The sequence below is a fragment of the Lepidothrix coronata genome, unplaced genomic scaffold (assembly GCF_001604755.1).
Source record: "Lepidothrix coronata isolate B3197 unplaced genomic scaffold, Lepidothrix_coronata-1.0 Scaffold49, whole genome shotgun sequence".
Lineage (NCBI taxonomy): Eukaryota > Metazoa > Chordata > Aves > Passeriformes > Pipridae > Lepidothrix > Lepidothrix coronata.
Genome location: NW_016690229.1, coordinates 2,618,934 through 2,637,833, shown reverse-complemented (window position 1 = coordinate 2,637,833; position 18,900 = coordinate 2,618,934). Strand labels below are relative to the sequence as shown.

General features: G+C 43.9%; 1 protein-coding gene across 1 annotated transcript in view; it reads left to right on the top strand.

Annotated features, from left to right (window-relative positions):
* Positions 1–18,900, top strand: part of PMEPA1 (prostate transmembrane protein, androgen induced 1) — a 137,111-nt gene that overhangs the window by 1,419 nt on the left and 116,792 nt on the right. The window contains exon 2 of the mRNA XM_017815233.1: positions 14,112–14,185. The gene's annotated coding sequence lies outside the window, so the exon portion shown is untranslated. The remainder of the gene's footprint in view (positions 1–14,111; positions 14,186–18,900) is intronic.

Below are 18,900 nucleotides of genomic sequence, written 5' to 3'. Positions count from 1 at the left end.
CTCCAATTCTTTAATGCTCACATTTTTACTGTAGTGAACAAATCTTACATCTTTCTTTATGCTTCTTAGTAACTCCTCCTGTTCCTTATTAAGAGTTTTATGTTTCCAGCATTTCCAAATGCCAGTTCTCAAAAATCATGAGCCAGGCCTGGGGAAAAGAAATCATGAGTTTGGCTTAAACCAGTGTAAACGTTGAATTCCTTTTATTTGCCTTCTCTCTTTGGAGCTGTTAAGGGTACTGGCACTTCATCTTTTCAGGCTTCTTTCCACAGCTTTGAGAAGTGGAAATATAACTTTTAAAAATGAAAGATGAGGTTGCTTTGCAATGCATGAATCTGGCAGCTGGGGCTTTGAAAAAGCAGACCCAGGAACTACCGTGAGACTTGCAGCTGGGTGTAGGTTTTGAGTTGCTTTGCAGATTAATGCTGGTTCCACATTTTGAATATGTCAAACTGTGACTTTCTAGAGAGATGGTGGTTATAGATTTGTTTTGTGCATCACACCAAGGTTTTATCCATCGGCTGTCCGAGGCAGTCCACACTATTCCAACACTGTCTGTCTACAAACCCCCCATTTACTGGTGGAAAGTTTTCCCTCATACCTGACCTCTTAAAGGAGCAGCCCAGTCTTCCCATCCTTCCCATCAGAGGACAGATTATTCCTTTTCCCTTGGCAGCAGCCATTTACATACTTGGAGGAACGTTGTATCATCCTTCAGCGTTCTCTTTGAACAGAGCCCACAGGTCAAAGGTGTTGTGTTGTACTGCAGTTTAAAACCAGCTTACACATATTTCCTGCTGGAGTTTTTTTACTCCCACTCCTTGCAGGGCCTGTCCTTTGCCTTTGTCAGAATGAAGCCCCTGGGAGGGGCCCTGGAAGGAAGCTGTTGGATCCCTCATGAAATGGGCACAGAGGATGCCCTGTGGATACCCCTGGCTCTGGCAGGGCTGTTCCTGCCTTGCTGCTTTTATTTTCACGCTGCATGCAGGTTTTGTTTGCATTTCACATTCAGTGTATTTGAACAGACAAAACGCCTTTGAAAAGGCAATACTGACAAAATTATAGGGGCTCACACGAGCTGGGTAAACATTGAAAGACATACTTGTATCAGCAAAAAAATAACATCAGATAAGCTTTGAACTTAGGAGATTCCCATGTTGAGATACATCAGTGAGTAAACAAGAGGCTGGTGCTTTAAAAGGAGGCACAAACAATTGGGAATGTACGTGAAAACATCTTGAATTGAGACACATTTCCCTCTAAAGGTGAGAATCTTCACCAGAACCATGCAGGAAGGTGAGCAGCTTTACTAGAAAGATGCTCCCTCATGCTACTGGAAACAGGGACAACTGTGGGTAGAAAAGGAGGAGCAGAATCAAGTTAACCGTATTTTTTGATAATTTAGGAGCTAATCCTCATTTCTTCACGCAGTTTTGGGAGCAAAATACCTGACAGTGCAAGTAGTGACTAATTAGAAGATGTGCCCTTCGTGGGACTGGAGCCATTTGAAATGTGACAAATAGGAAAAGGCTTGGCAGTGCTTGGATAATGGCAGGGAGCCCTGGGATGGGCTGAGGTTAACGAGGCTGTTGCTCCTGACAGCTGTCATTTCAGTGAAAGTTGTTGATATCACCTTTGGAAAGATGCTCCAACTACCCTTTGGCACGTTTGAATTGAAGCAAGGCCTTCAATTACAGAGTGCACAAAAGCTCATCCAACCTTTGCAGCTTGTGGCCTCTCTTAATTACTTTTTGTTGTAAACTCATGGTCAACATTTAATGAGGAAATTAATTACCAAAGGGATGATAGAGAACTCCACTTAGGGAGTAATTTTTTAAAATTTTGCTGCAAGCTAACATAAGGCACATCCAGAAAATAAGCACTGTGGTTCTGCAATTCCTCTAATAGAGTGCTGCCAACAGAGGGGGAAAATTTAAATTATTTAAGAATCAGACTTTGCTGCAGGATACTTGAGGACTCTGTATTTGTGCAAAAGTAGAAGAATAAATTCATAGGATGCTGCTAAATGCTTTGGAGCAGTTTTTCAGCTTTGCAGTTTTTTACAGAAACAAGAACTTCTTCCCCATCACCATCTTCGTGGTTCTCTGAAGAAGCAAAGTTTGTAGCTTATAGTCATACTTGTAAAACTGGAGCCCAATTACAATCTGCAACCAACTTTTATAAGCTTGGCATTAAGAGGATTAACTTTTTTGTAGTATAATTAGGGTATTTTAAAATTATCTTCTTTATATTTACTGTAGATCTTAAAACTGGTGATCGTTAATTTATTTTTTCTGATGTAACTGGTTGCATAATGTTTGAACCTACAGAGGCTCTCATTTACCATTGTGTGTGTTGGGATGAATCTGGAATCTCAGGGCTGTTCCCTCCCATTTGCTGGCTGCAAGGCAGGCTGACAAAGGCATCTTCCTTGCCAGAGTTCTAAGAATCTGCAACTCCCACTCCCAGTGAGCCTGGAGTGGCCTTTGCCTTCCATGCTGGAACACACCCCGTGAATCAAGTCAACGACTGGAAAAAAGCCTCTCAGGTTCCTTCCTTTCCCAGTGCACAAGTTTTGTGTCGGGTCACAGAAAGGGTGGGAAGGTGAGAGGGAAAGGTCAACAGACCTCGAAGCTCTGGAGAGCCACCAGCAGGAGCAGCAGTTCCAACCTGGGGACAGCAGGACACCCTGGGAGGCAGCTCCCACCTGCAGCCTCTCCCTGCTGCCCTGTGACTCCCAACATGGGGAGCCGTGGGATCAGCAGCTCGTGTCTGCACCACCACAGAGGCCTTGGCACAGGCAGGGAGGTGTGTTTGTAACCACAGCTGCCACCAGAGCCAGTGCTGTGACTTTCCCTCTCGACACTGTCAGTCTGAACGTGTCCAGGGTCATGCCTTTGGGGCTGTGGATTTTCCCTGAGGCAGCTGGTTTTGTTGCTTTGCCTGCTGTACATTTTTTCTTCCATTGCTGAGCATCTGCAGGTTGCTGAGAGGCTGCTTTTTTCCTGGCTAGATTTTCTGAGTAGGACCTTTTAGGATGTAACTATTTTGCTTCTAGCTCCTTAAATCTATAGTAGATTATCAAGTGAAGGCCAAACTGAATAATTCTAGATCTTACTTGTCCTTTAATGAATGCTGGAGGTAATTAGTCCATGAAAGACAGTCCGAATTCCACTGACAGGCTTTTCAGGTTTCCAGAACATCTGCCTGATGTCCTTTGACCTTTCCAGAATATCAGAAATAGGATTGCACAGGCAGTCCATACCCAGGAAACAGTGCATTTATAAAGCTGCAATGTAGATGGATGTGCCTGGTTAGAACATCAGTCTTCCTATAGGACTAATTGGCCTGGTGCCAGTCCTTGAAGAATGAAGCTGTTCCAACGTGTAATCAAGTAACTCCTGCGGGCCCCCAACTGCTGCCTTAATATAGCCATACCTGCCACCGTGCCGAGATGGCTTTCATTCCCAGCCAAGCAGAACAATCTCCCTTTGGAGAAGGCAGCTTTGGAGTATAAATGTGTTCAGAGCTTGCTCCAGCCTTGGGGGGAAGGGAATCCTCGCGCTCTAAACAAATGGAGATTCTTATATCAATTGTTTGTGCCTTAATTATTGCAAAGGATAATTAAGTAATCCCACAGGGACTTGGAATGGGTTGTAAGGCGTGCAGGACTTCATCTTTCACTCTGTGCTAGCAAGCTCGGGGTTTGCAATGAAGGGACGAGGCACTGCTCTCTGTTCTTTTAGGGGATTTAGCCTGGATTGCATTAGGCCTGTGATAACTGGGTGTACTTCTGGAGCCTGTGCACATCCATATTTCATTGCAGATGTCTGGCATGTGCTTAGATCAAAATTAAAAGACACTGGTGCATAATCCAGGTTAGTTGACCCCAAGCTCTGCCGGCCCTGGACCCCAGTGCTGTGCAGGTCCTGCTCTGGGATCATCCCCTGCCCCCCATCCTTGCCCTCAGCTGCCATTGATCTCCTGAGGCTACAAGGACTATGGGAGGGGTTGCCTGGCGATGTGTTTCTGAGTTCCTGTGGCTGCCCTATTCAAAAATCAAGCTCTTCACTTCCAGCTTCCCATCTCTTTCTCCTGGGACCAAAGATTTTACCCACATGCACAAACAGCATAAGAACAGGGGCTCAGGGAGCTGCCCAGCCCAACCCTCCGCCCCATAGCAAGATGAGCTTTATTTACATCACCCTTGGGAGATCTTTGCCCATCCTTTCTTAAGTATTTCGAAAACCAAAAACTCAAAGACCACTCCAGATAATTTATCCGGTGTTTCCCTGCTTTTACTGTTAGAAAACTTCCCCTTGTTGTTCTTTAAGCCCAGGATTCCTAGTCCTCTTGACAGTGTGGTTTTCCCCCATGTTTCTGCAGCCTTTTGTAAACTTTAGTTCTTGTCTTTGCCTCTTAAGTGGAATTCCTTTGGTTCTGTCAGACTTCTATTTGAGACCTAGGGACCCTGCCCTCAAGAACACTAATTGTGATTGCTTTCTCCTGGTATCTCCCTGGCTGCCCCAAGTTTTAGGATGTTCTAAAGCATGGAAAGAGTACTTCAGTGGGAGCCTTCCTTTCTGCCAGTGTGTGCCGTGGTGCTTACCTGTCCCCCCTGATATCAGCTGCCTTCCCTGGCACCCCAAATTGCTGGTGCTGTAATCACTGCTGTTATGTACCACTATTTCTGGTTCTGGTTATTGAAGTTGTAGCAATACCTTTCACTTTACTGCCAAGCATTCTGTTTCTCTAATTTATCATGTACAGGTCCCTATTACCCTTCTGTCTTCCGCCAATTTTCCTATTTCACACTCCAAGACACCAACAGAAATAATGGAACTAGACCTAGAACAGCCCTGCAGGGTATCCACTCAATACATGCTTCCAATTTGACAATGATTTCCTACTAAATATTCTGTTGCAGAGTTTTTCAGCCTCTTGCATCCACTGCTGAGTTACTTGAAGATCAAATTTCTTAGCTTGCCTATAAGAATGTCTTGTGAGTCAGAGTCAAAAGACTTGCTTAAAACAAGCCATGACAACTGTTGTTTCTCCTCTATCCCTGAGCCTTAATCCTGTCATGGAAAGAATTGAGCTTGGGTTGACATCATCTGTTCCCAGTAGCTGATGTTTGTGCTTACTGATTTTCCTGTTATCTTCTGTGGTTTCGTTCTTTTGTTTCTGAATCCTTCCAGAAGCTGAAATTTCTTTGCCAGACAGTAATTTCCCAGTTCTTCATCTCCTGCTTTCCGGTGGGTGCTGTGCTGGTCTCCTGCCAGAACTCTGCCCCTTCCCTGTCCCTCAGGAATTCTCAGAAACAACTGCTAACAACCCTGGGATTGGTACAGCTTGTTTCCAAAGTACCTGAGGGTAAATGGTATCAAAGACAGCTGAGTGGGAAAGCCTGTAAAAATTAAAAAATAAAATTAAAAAGGCACTTCCTAATCAAAACTTGTCCTCTGCTGTCACTTGTGGTGGCAGTGCTGGCTCCTGGGCTGGCTGCCCAACTGCAGTGAGCAGAGCAGGGAGGGTGTCACTCTGCTGGCTGTCCCTTTGTGTGCCTCCAACACTGAGGTTTGGTATGATTTCCCTTAAGAATATACCTGCAAACAGAAGAATGCCCTTATTTTAGAGGTTATGAAAACATAAAGAGACAATATTTGCTCTAAAGTGTGTGCATCTATAAAGAGAAGAAGAGGAAAAATAATAAAGCTTGCTTGCGGGAGTGGGAATGTGCATGGACAGGGAGAGATGGACAAGCTGGGTAAAGTCTTTGGTTTATCTGATTTTATTTTAATTTTTATAAAAGTGGAATTCTTACTACCTATATTTGCTTAGATGAGTTGAATTCCTGACTGTTACTTTTGACAGGAAGAAATAAGTATAGTTTGTCAGCTGAGACAAAGCTCCTGCAGACAAGTCTGTGACAAAGATGCCCAACGTGTTTCTTAAGATGTATTTCAAAGCCACACATGGCCATCAGTCACCCAGCATGCCTTGCATAGGTTTGGGAATTCACCAACAGACACAAAATCTGATCAGAATGAAACAGTTTGTTCACAAAGTTTTGTGCCTTTTTTGGGGGGGGTGGGTGTACAATAAACCTGTTCTAGCTTGGAAATGTCTATCTTTACCCACATAGCTGCTTCTGTAAGGAGATTTATAGTACAAATTCACTCAGGTCTTCCTAAATCCGATGGCTAATCTCTCATTAACTCCACTGGGTGCTGGGATAAGCCCCCAAGGCTCAGGCAGCAATCTGAAGTGAGGTAAAAGCCCTGGTCTGTGAGCTTTGCACGCACTCGCCCATTCCTCTGAGTGCAGCTGCAGGAGTGTTTAATGCTGCATGGCAGAATGTGCTTCCAAACTACCTTGGAGTTTAGTAAAATCCATTAGGCACTGAGTTTCCTTCTTTCTTGGACGTGAAATCAGTTTAGCCTAGGTATGTACTGGAAGGTGAATGTTCTGATGTGTGAGCATGAGCTCACTGGTGAGAAGTAGCTCCAACTTTCTGTTGCTGCGGCTTGTAAGGATATGCAAAATTGTGAGGGAGAATATGTGCTCTGAACCTGGGCCAAAGCTGACTTAGAAACCTTAAAACTCTGCATTGCTCTGAAATAAAACCACAGACAACGAGGGTATTGGTCACATGGAGGAGGGGCTGCTCATTTCAGTGGATCAGCAGATGGACAGAGCCAACTATGCACGTGACACAAACACCTCCACGGTTTCTGCCTCTGGTTTTTAGAAGATTATGGTATTTAAACAATAAAAGAAGGCCAAACAGGGCTGAGATTTGGGGGCCGGGGAATCTTTTTTCATGTAGGAGATGGGAAGATGCCCAACTGGTTCACAGAGCCATTCTCTTGTTTTCAGTACCTGTGTTTCCCATAGAAGGGCCACTTTCTAGAGCCTCCCCCAGGCAGTTGGGTTCATGAAGGAAACAGCATGGCCAGAAGGATCCCCATGGTGGGGCTGAGCAGGGAATTTGCAGAGCTGTGTGGGTAAGGGCAAAACCTGCCTTTTTTGAGGTGCAAAGGAAAGCCTGACATCAAAACCAGGGAAAAAGCTGGAGACAGGAGATTTTGGGTGGCTGTCCACTTCCATCTAAGTTCCCTGTGCAGACATGTGTCTCAGATGCTCATGGGCCAGACTGATTCTTGTGATCCCAACCTGTCTCTGAACCATGAAGACCTTTTTGGGCTGAGCCTCCAAACAGCTCTTCAAACCCCTGAGTGCCGTGAGCCCAGTGCTGAGGGCACCAAGTGGATTTTTGCTGTTGTGGCTGTTTGAGTGTAGCACAAATGTGGAATCACACACATGAAAGGGACTGAATCCAAATTTGATCAACACTTTTATTCTGTTCTCCAACTTGTGCTCATTGTTTTGTATCTGAGATGCTGAAGGGATTGAGGGGGTTGCTGCCATCACAGCTCGGTCTGCTCTTCCTGCTGAGCACTTCGTGTTTCTCTGCCTGGAAAATTTCAAATAAAATGTCAGTCTGTGCATCTCATTAATCTGCTAACTATTAAGTTAAAGGTCTAAGTGCTTTAAAAATATAACATAGGTTTTGAGTTCAAGGGGACAGGAGAGGTTAGAATCCTTTCCTCCTCTCCATCCATCCATCCTGTCTGCCAGCCCTCTCACTACCGTGCAGTTGAATCCAAATGAGCCTAATGGAGAAAGGCCATGGTGTTACACTGGTTACCTTCAAAGCAGAAAAGAGCGTAGTTGAAGCAAAATCAATACTTTTGAAAGACTAGAGGGTTATAAAGCCTTTTCCCTTGAAGACATCTGTCCACGTGTCACAAGAAACCACCACCACCTTTGATGTTCATTTGGCAGCATTTGCAGCTGAGTCTTCAGCCCATGTAAGTCTAAGAGACACTGAACTCCCTCTTCTCCTCAAAGAAAGGGTCACTGGGTCAAACCAGGGAAAGGCTGGGGTGGCTTTGAAAAGCCACACTCAGCCTGGGCTGGGAGTGGGCTCTGGGTCTCCTGGGAAGCTGTTTTATCTTGCACAGATGCCTTCTCCACACAACGCGTGTCATTTTGGTTCCTCAAGCACTCCAAAGACCCGTGTATTTCCTTCTTCCTAATGTGGTGTTTATAGATCATGTGTGTGTGTTTGTGTACGCTCCCTGTTATTATTTACAGCTAACTCTATCCCTTGCTATTTCCTTCTCCCTCTTTTGTTACATTATATGCCATATTTCCATGCCATATGCCACTTAAGCTGCACCTTTATGTGTACAAAATGTGTACCTTATTTGCATGCACAGTTACTACCATTGTAGACACAGGCACGGAGTGAGTGGGCATATTTGCATGCAATTATCTGATTTGCTTGTCCAATTGTGGTGATTTGCATATGCAGATTGTGTGCACAGTTGTACATTTACATTCTTTAAAAACTGGCCTCAATGGTTTATTAAAATAGCTTTAAGCTTCCTCTTATAAAATATTGAAGATCCTAGAACCCCTCTGGCTTTGCAGTGTTATATCCCCTCAGTAAATGATCTCCACATTTTTATATTCTCCCTCGTCCAGTACTCAAGAGAGATTTAGTCTGCAGATTTATACATCCATTATTTCAAGGTATATTTGATCTTCTCCATATGCCTCTGTTAATCCACCTTAGCTGTAAGTAAAGAGGAAAAAAATACCCTTGCTTAACTTTCAGAGGATATTCCACCTATCTGAGCCTGTGTTTTCCATCTAAACTCAGATTTTTTTCAATGAATTAACTCTGATGGAGCTGAAAAGATTCTTTTCCTAATAGGGAATTCATCAGTTGCTGTGGGTAAATCCAAGGCTGTAATGTGTGCTCTGGCACTGCTTTAGCACGAAGGGACCAAACGTGTCTTTGAAAGCATCTACAAGTTTTTCTGCGAGCGGATCGAGCAAGAGGAACATTGCCAATTTGGTTTCTGTGCCTTAAGTTCTTTCAGATGTGAAATTTACTTTCCCATAATGTCTCAATCGTAATTCCAGCACCCTGGGAGTAAACTTCTCCCACCTGTAGGAGCAGTAAAATTCTGGTAACTTCACTGACTGGAGCACAGCTCTGGCTTGGAATAACTGGTCCCTTAGCGCTTGGTGCTGCCCATCCTTCTGGTGTCTGTGAACCACATCCTGGTAAAGAATTCAGCTGAGCAATCTGCACTTTCATCAGGCCACACTGAGATAGTGCCTGTGCTCTAGACAGTTCCATGGTAAACATGAGAGAAACCAAGGAAAAGCTGCCATCTCAAAATATGCCATGAAAGCAGGACGGGATTTTTTCCCAAGGTTTATAGGGAAGGGAAGGGAAGGGAAACCAAGGAAAAGCTGCCATCTCAAAATATGCCATGAAAGCAGGACGGGATTTTTTCCCAAGGTTTATAGGGAAGGGAAGGGAAGGGAATAGAATGAAAATTGCAGGAGTACTTTATAACTGATTGTAACAGATCTACCTAAAATTTAGCATGTGATTCCCGGTGATTTTACAAGTATGGCTCAACCCTAACTTGTGTGAACACATGAAGCAATCACCAAAGTTACCTGGAGTTCCCAGAAACAAGCTTGTATTTTTCTCACAATGGCAAAGCTGCTCTCTGCTTCCTAAAAGTCATCTGAGAAAAAACTCTCCCATGCATGGCCACAGTGGAAGGGGCAAAAAGTGTTCATACTCTCTCTAAGTATTCCACACTTCTGCTGAGGCCCAATTATGCCTTCTGGAAAAAGGTTTTCTGCAAAGGATGCCCAGCAGGGAAGGGAACAGAAAACACAGCATAATGACTGGCTGGAGGGAACAAGTGTGGTCTTTGAGGTTACATATCCCACAGGAGCAACAGAAGTTCACATTGAACTATAATTTTTTTCTCTGCTCCCCTTCTCCCTGTCACGTCCATCTGGAAGCTGCAGATGCACCACTGGCACCTGATCTTGTCCCTGTTCTGACTCTCAGTCAGTCTCTGGCACCTTTCTTCGGGTTGCCACAAGCCCTCTGCTTCAGATTATAGACTCTGAGATTAGGTGTGATACTGCAGAGGTGTTTTACCCCTTCTGAATTGCATTAAACTTGCAAAGAATTTATGGGAATGCAAATAAAAAATCAAAGCGATATTTTATTCCTACCATAACTAGCAATCTCCTCTCTCCCCTTTTCCCAGGGTGTCTGACACATGGTGAATCACAGATAATCAGGGCTAATACTGAGACCTGAAAGCTCAGTAGAAGCAGAGGAGAGAGAAAGAAAAGCCTGGAAATCATAACCAGCTCACTGCAGTTGGGATGCAGTTGTAGAAACAGGCTCATGGAGAGCATGGCCTGGGGAGTGAAACCTCACAGGCCCACGGGTGGGCTGGGTGGGCTGCCCTAGATTCCAACTCAGATTGTCCAGCCTGGTGCATTTAGTCCCTAGTTCTGCTCTATTTTAAGCCATGAGAAATCCCTCCTCAGGCACGGCTTTGAGTCTTGTACAGTTCACGAAACACTGTCAGAAAATTCAGAAATGCACCAGTGCGTTCGTCTAAAATTCTCTCAGGATTTAAACAATGCACCTACGGAGTTTTACATCTCTATACTTACATGCTTGCAAGTCTAGGTTGGTATTAAAGCCTCATACAAAAATATAAGTACTGCTTACAAGGCACGAAAACAGCCTTCAAGTGAGAGGATGAACCGTCTCTAATTTTGTGCACTCAGGTCGTTCTGCAAATGTTCAGGAAATGCTTGAACAATGTCACTGTCTTGCTCAAGCGTCTAATGAAAGGCTTCTTTGGCTTAAACTGGATCTTCCAGAACATCTTGAAGAGAGAACTCTAATGCTAGGGATTGGAATGCTGTGCTGAGAGAGGTTTCCTTGCCCAGAACAGGAACAGCCTCTCAGCCCCACTGTGCACATCCCCCGGACAGAGCGATTCCAGCAGAGGCTTGGAAAAAGTTCCTTGGTTTCAGTTGCTTCCTCCTCTTTGATTTGCTTTAAAAGCACATTCCTGCCCCGGCCTAAAATGCTAACCCAGGCACAGCCAGTGTAATTCCTTGCTGTTGTTTCCCCTCTGCAGGCTTTTAACAGGCTCTTCCTTCGCAGGGAATTTGGCGTCTGCTGTGCCCCAGCTGTTCCCAAGGATGGGAGCAGCATCTGGCTCTGCATAAGAGGCATCTTTATTCTTGTGGAGCATCACGACACTGATACACTGCAGGTTCAGCTTATCAGGGCTCCTCGCAGCCCACGTGAGCAGGAGCTGCACTGCTGAAGCGACAGACTGACATTCCTGCTTCCAGGTTCAGGCTGGGAGCAGTAACATTCCTCTGCATCCACGTGTTCTCCTCTGCTCCACCTGACAGGCTGCGCCGAGTGGGACTTAGTTTGCCTTTACTGTGCTGTGTCACACGGTTTTAAAGTTCATTAAAATCAAATTTGAGGTTTTTTTAATACCCAAAATACAGTTTTTAAAGGCTAGTCAGAAATTACCTGGAAATATCCCTCTCTGTGCAGGAAATTGTATGTAATTATAGCATATAACTGCCAGTCCGTGCCTGCCACTGTGTGTTACTCAGCCCCAGTTTATTTTGGGTTAGCAGACAGATTTCTTTTTATTGTAACTCTGATTCTGAAACATCCAGCACCCCTAAATCTCTGCAGGCTACAAGTACAGCAGAATTTTGATCATATTTTACTTTTAGGCCTCTTTCCCAGTGTTCTGCACTTTGAACAATCGTCTTTAAGCAAGTGACTGCAATTCCCACGGATTTATCCTTAGGAAATGTACAAAGAATCCCCCCTAGCATCAGAATTAATCATACTGAATACAGAAAAATGCATTTAAATCTGACTCCAGCAGGGAACCTACTTTGGGATAAACTATGAATTCTAGTTTACCCAGCATCCAGCTTTGCAATCACTGCTGCACCCCTAAAAATTAAACAGGCTATAGAAACAGCAGTGATTTTTATTGTCCAAGAGAGAAAAGCAAAAGTAAAACCCCAAACCAAAACCTACATGGAAAACTTCTATCAGAAAAACATTTTGTAATCAGCAAAGGGGGTTTTAGGACCATGTCATGTGTAAAGAAATGTGTGAGTTCATAGTACTGTGTTTAAACTTGAGATTGGACACTTCCAACTGCAGGGAGATTTCAGTCATGATCTGAGCCTGTTCTGTAAAGAAATAATGATGCACACCAACACAAAGCAGTTTTGCAGCGTCAGAAACCAGAGATCTTAAATGTGGTCTTTGTTCCCTTGAAAAGATAAAGCAATTCTTTACTCAATATAGCAACAGCAATAGTATCTCAGGTGTGAGATGTTAAAAAAATAGTACTGAGCAAATTGATCTTCTACCTCAGTGGAAAGAGGGAGTGAGGCTACATTGACCTAAATAATGGAAAGGTTTGGAAATATGAGAGATTGGGTAAAAACCCATTCAGGTAAATTCCTCACATGTTCAAAAACAGAGAGCCCAAAACCTATAATTTGAAGAACGTGTTTAAAACATGGAATGGGTGATTAAGAGGGTTGTTTGAACGCTGGAAGTGCCACTTTCTGACAGAAGCAGGCCTTGAATTCGTATTCCCCAGGGAAAACAGGGATTGTTATAGGACACAGGCATAAACTGGTACAAACAAGTGTATATTTGTCATGAATTCTTAAGGGCTTGAAATAAGAATGAAGTAATTAAAAGTGTTTGACCACAAGACTATAAGAAGTGCTTTCCAGTGGGAACAGTGAGGGTTAAAACTAACTGGATGAGCTGGAAAAAGGGATTTTCTGGTACAGTTGTCTATTGTGGGTCTGTGCTGTTTGATATCTTCATCAGCAACCTGGAGGATGGGGATGGCACACCCTCTGGGAATGGGGCAGCACCCAAACAGGCTTCCCAGAGGGGCAGTGAAATCCACCCCTCACAGCTGTCAAAACTCAGCTGAATAAAGCCCTGAGCTGGCCTGGAACCTGACTGGAGCAAATGACCTGAGAGCCCTCCTGGATCTTGTTCTGGGATTTGATGACTTTGTGGCCCTGCCTTTGGCCCCATGTGCTGTTTGTCTGAGTCTCCACCCCCACGTCCATGTCCCACTTATGTCCCTTCCAGGAGAGGGTGTCCCAGTGGCTCCTGGCTGTTGGGGGTGCCATTGCTGGGGAAGATGGGCTAAATCAGGAGCCCACTACATCTCTCTGAAATGGAGACTTCCTGTTCTGGACCAACACTTTAAAAAGCTTTTCTTTCCCCTTTCCTTTGGGAAACCCTTTCTCTCTCTTCCACAGCTTGCGGGTCAGATCTGTCCTTGCTGTAAGTCCAAGGCTGGTGTTTTTCCCTATCTCTCAGCCAAAGACCCAATTAAAAGACATCCTGACAAATCACAGAGCAAAGTGAGTTACTTCCTCACTAAAAGCTCTCCCTGGGCTAAATCCTTTATGTGAACTGCAGTCTTTTGCCAGCCCATGGGAAGCTGGTGGCAAACACATCTGATGAGTCTTCTCAGTCAGAAGACCTTATTTCAGCAGGAAATATCTGGACCTACTTCTCCTTGCTACAGCTCCTAAATATCCCCTTGTGGGTATCTCAGCAGCCATTACATGGAGCCAGTCCTGAAAGCAGACGTTTTTTTCCTTTTTTATAATGGGAGAGTTCATTTATGCTGAGAATACAGTTTTTACCAGACTGCCTGCAGGACAATACAATAAAAGATTTATCCTTAATAGCATTTCACTGAAGTTTCACCACAGGAGACAGGGTTTTTGTTGTGCCTTTTTTTTTTATTATTTTCCCCTTCAGTTGCTATGAAAGTCTCTGCTCTTAGCTTTTTTTTTTTTTTGCAGAGCATAATCCCTAGGTGTCCTCTGCCACCTTCTCTCAGCTGAATTTTTCTCTTTTCTTCGATCCTTTCTCATCTTTGACACATTTCTCTCCTCTTTGTTTTGCTTTTCTTCTCCTATTATGTAGTCAATGGAAATTAGAAAAGAAACTGGTTATGAGCACAGTAACTGAGGCTGGACAAGCCTTCTGTAGCAAAATTAACATGAAATGGGAACTAGGCTTTGCTTTTTTCTCTAAGTTTGTGTTTGACACATTCTGCTCATTTACAAGCTGCAACTCCATGAATCTTCTCTGCTCTTCCCTCCAGGTCTCTGCTGAGCCCAAAGTGCACACTCATCTTCCTGCTTTTTTGAAGGTCTCCCTGCTCCAAGACCTATCAAGGTAAGGTGCAGAACTTCCAGAGCTTGTCCTAAGAGAGACAGCCCCCTGCAGAGGACAGAGAGATGCCTCAGTGTGGAGTGGGATTGTCTTCTCATTAATCTTAACAAGCTTATATGAGGCACAAAGTGCCAAGTGGATAAATAAAAGAACACAATGAGTGATATCACTGACAGGTTGCCTGAATAAGGGTCTACTAACAGACTCCACAGTCCTTCCAGAGTCCTCTGGAGGTCCAGTGATGTCCAGTACATGCCTGCTGGGTTGGCTGGAGGGAGACTTGAGGGAATATTCCAGCTCACCCCTTGTCTGCCTCTTGTTTCCCTGCTACTAAATAAGCAGAATGGTACCTTCCCTCTTCCCAAAGTGCTGCAGAACTCAGGGTTGCAAAGAGCTGCTTGAGCAGCGTGTCCCATAATTAATTGTTATCCTAAGCTTCCTCAGGTGCCTGACTGCTTGAATATCTAAGAATTTATGGGCATTTGGTAGCGTCTGAAAATGAAAAGTCTCTTTAATATGCTTATGATAAGTATTTGCACTATTTTAGAAAGCTATTTTCATTCCACTCAGACACTTGTTAAATAACTTTTTAGAACTTGAACATTTACTGCTCATTTTATATGTGAAATAAATCAATCAGATTTAACAAAGGAAAGAACCTGATTTGCCCACAGCCCTGTCTGAGCACAGAGGTGCCATTTTGCAATCTAATGAAGCTTTCAGTTAAAGAAATGAAAGGTGAGGGGAGACTTTGATGCCTAATAAAAATGATTCAGCATCCTCATAACTTTGACAAGTAGTGTGACTTATAAACCTTCCAGTGGAGCAGTGTAAAAAGAGTAAGAACTTATAAGTCTAGACTACAGAAGGTACCTACCAACAGTAATGCATCCTCCCAAATCCAAAAGAGCTTTGGGAAAGGGAAGGGACCCTGAGCAGCCTGATCTACTGGAAGATGTTCCTGCCCATGGGGGTGATTTTTAAGGTCTCTTCCAACCCAGGCCGTTCTAGGATTCCCTGATCTTCAAGGATACCCAACACTATGTGTGGCTCCAATCTCTTCTTACACATCACTCAGTTCTCTGCTGTTCCTAAAACAATGCGTTCTTTTCCTTACATTTTCCTGGTGCGTCACAGTTAATCAGTTCAGAGTTTAAACAGGGATTTATATCTATATAAAAAGAAGGGCTCCTTAACCCCTCTGTAAATCATCCACACTTCACAGTCTGGGGTTATTACCAGATGGGTCTCTGTCGAGGCCCGTCTGAAGAGACTATCTGTGACTTTGATGTATTTTTCCTATGCTGGTAACAAATGGGTCACAGCCCAGTTATGTGATTACACAACATGTTTACAGCTTCTGCCATACTGAAGGTGCGCAGAATATTGCTTGGCAGGAGCCAAGACATGCATCTTGTGTGATATAAGTTCTGCCTCCCTCTCTTCCATCCCTCTCCGTAGGCAAGGAGCCTCGCACAGACAAAACTCCCTCGCTGTCATCTTTGAGAGTGGTGGGGCTGAGTCTCACAGGCAGAAAGTCTCACAATCTTTAATGTGCTTTCAAGCTCAGCAACAAAAAAGTACTAAAACTGTGCTGCGTGAAGGCTTCTGTGTTATGAAGTATCATCATCCAAACACTTTAAGTAGTATTCTATAACATAGTCTACCATAAGTTCAATTTTTACTCAATCACTTGAAATGCACTTAGGAAAATTGCTCTTTTGCTGTTTTCACAACAGCTCTGGAAGTCAGCCTCTGGTTTAATGATAACTGCTTTAATCACAGTTTGGCTTGTTTCATTTTGACAGCATTGATGTAACAAACTATTTATTTTCTGTATGTTAAATGTACTATCATTGCAGCCACCAGCTTTTTTATCCTGGTGCACTAAATGCAGACGACAAGGTTTGCATCTCATTAAGGTAATTTGTGTGCGCATAATTTTCAGTAAACACAGCGAATGAAATCACAAATCTTCCCTACCCAAAGTGTCATCTGAAACTATTTGTGCTCGTTTTAGTAGCGGAAGTTATTTTTCCAGCCCCACTATATATAGCAAACCATGTGCTTTCTGCACCAGGAGGGCCGGGCTGTGGAGCAAACGCAGCATCCTCGACAAGGAATTGTGTTAACAAATATCATTACAGCGTTAGGCTGAACCAGCCCCTCTCATCTGCCGGGAACCGCTGTGTTCTGCTTCAGGTTCAGAGCCTGCAGGGTGTACAGGGAGGAAAGGACGTTTGTTCCTTCACCCTGAGCGAGGGGACGGGGGAAATTCTGTCCCTAATTTGTTCTGATCCTGCTGCCTCATTAGGGCAGTCTGTAAAAGATGGGAAATGTGTCCTATGGCAGTGGATGTGAACTTTCTGCATGGAGCTGTTAACACGGTAAATAGCTCAGGAGGAGGGAGGGAGACAGCTGGAGTACATTGTGTTTCATAAAGACTATACCGGGACCTTGAATCTTCATTTAACCCATCACTGAGGTGACAAATATCCACCGCTCTGCTGCTGGGTGATGCTGCTGCTGCTTGCCTGTTAATTTATCTGTTTTCAGGCTGTCTAGACATTGTTTGGGTCAAAAAGTGCTGTCTCTCCCCTGCCGTGGGATTTGCCTGCTCAGCTCTTGCTGCAGGCTGCTGTGCCAAACGGGCTTTCCAGAAGAATGCTCCCTCTGTCTGGATGGCTTATTAACAGGACTCCAAATGGATGGAGAGGGTTTCAATCCTGCTTAGGCTTCCTACAGATAAAGTTTATTTTAACTTCTTCCTTCTAAAAATACACTGTCGGGGATAAATAATTCAAATACTTTGGGTTTTTCCCCCCCCCTTGTGATTAAAAGTCTGCCTAAAAGTGTCCTTGAAATGTTCTCTCAAGAGGTTCAAGCAGGTTTTGGATGGTCCAACCCCAGACTAAACTAAATGCCAATGTGAGGCCCACGCTGTGCCCTCGCCGGGGTGGTACTGACACAGGTTCTTATCAGAACCCCTTGGTGTTGCTGCCAAATAAGTATTAACAAATATTTTTAAAAGGGTACTTCAAGTTGATTAAAACTAGGAAGGAATACCTCCGTGGCCATGTATTTCTTGAGAACACTTTTAGAGTTGTTGCCCTTTGGGGCAATCAACTGCAGGGGTGTTTTTTTATGTGAAAAAAATCCTCCAGCTTTCTTACCTGAATTTTTGCCATGAGATTCTCCGTTTGATTCAGTAGGAGATAACCAGAAGGTTCATAAAGGGAAGATTCCTGTTCACTACAAAATAGTGTTGTATTTCATTTTGTCTTCAATATCAGCATTGATTTCCTAATGTAGGAATGATGTTCTATCTGGGGCTTAATGAAAAACCTCTTTTTTGGGAGAGAAAAATGGGGTTTGGATTAACTGAAATATTTTGGAGGGACTGCAAGGACTACGAAAACCATTTGTTGGTCTTTGAAGAAGTCTCCCAAACCAAGGCATGATACATGAACTGTATGGTGGGAGCTTTAAGTCCTATGTTTCCTGTTCCCATTTCATTGTATGAATCAGCCTGACTTTATCTTCCAATATTTGTAGTTTCCTCATACCATGTGTAACTCAGCACTTCTTATTCCTCCAATACAGAGCAGATGAAAGGTCTCCCAGCTAAGGGAGCTGTAGGGAAAAACGGGATAGGCATCTGTATTAGGGCCCATTCTTATGTGTACATGCTGCTGTGAGTTCAGCAGAAATACTTAGAATTTGTTGTCATAAATTCACATTTATGCCTAAATATTTCTGATACATGAAAAACCTGAGGAGAAGAAATCTACCCTCACTGGAAAAAAAATCTTCTCAGCCTCTCTCCTGGTTTACAGGCCAGCACCTGCTTTCCACAGACGGCCTGGAGATCTCTTTTGAGCAGCCAGAATTCTGCCACCGGTCCCTAATTCTGCCATAGGCCCTACAAAGGAAGAAGGATGTTGTTGATGAAGATGAACCTCTTGGGATTTTCAGCTGATTTTATGGAGGACAGGTCTCAGTTTTCTCACATCTGTGAACTACACCCAGTTATTTGCTGACTTGGCACTATGAGCAATTCTCTGCTGGTCATTCTCTTACTGGAAAAGAGCTCATGACCCCGAAATAGGCACCCAGACGAGGTGGAACTCGCACAGACTCGAATGACTTCAGTGAGGTTCTGCTTGAACCCTGGCTCTTGGCCACCTGGAGTGCACCCAAACCCAGGCCCTCAGATGACCAGAGTTCAGGCAAGTGTGCCCAGACTGCAGCAATTAACTCTTCAAACCCAGCTCAGAGATTTCTGCTCTGGGCTTTCATCCTCTTCTGGGCTGGCAGGGAATGGTGCCTTTCCAGCCCTTTGCTGGAGAGAGCATGGGAGCAGCATCCCTTTAGATGAACAGGAATTCCTGACAGCGTCCACCCAGGCTGCCTTTAAGTCACTCTCACTGCAAAATTCTCAGGCTTCACATCTTTTCTCACAAAGCAAGGACTACAGAGAATCTTTGTTCTAAATTTCCTCACTCCTCCCCATTGGAATTTACAACAAAATGTCATGGAAATGTAAGTTCTGTTAAAGTTACTACTACAAAGCTGAAATGTTAGGCCACCAGACCCGAAAGAGTTCCTTTTTTTTTTTTTTCCTATGACTAGTCTGTATTTTTTCATAGAATTTGCATAGTTTTTCTGAAATGTAGTAATTTTAATGGGAACACTTTCCAAAATATGAACAGAATAGA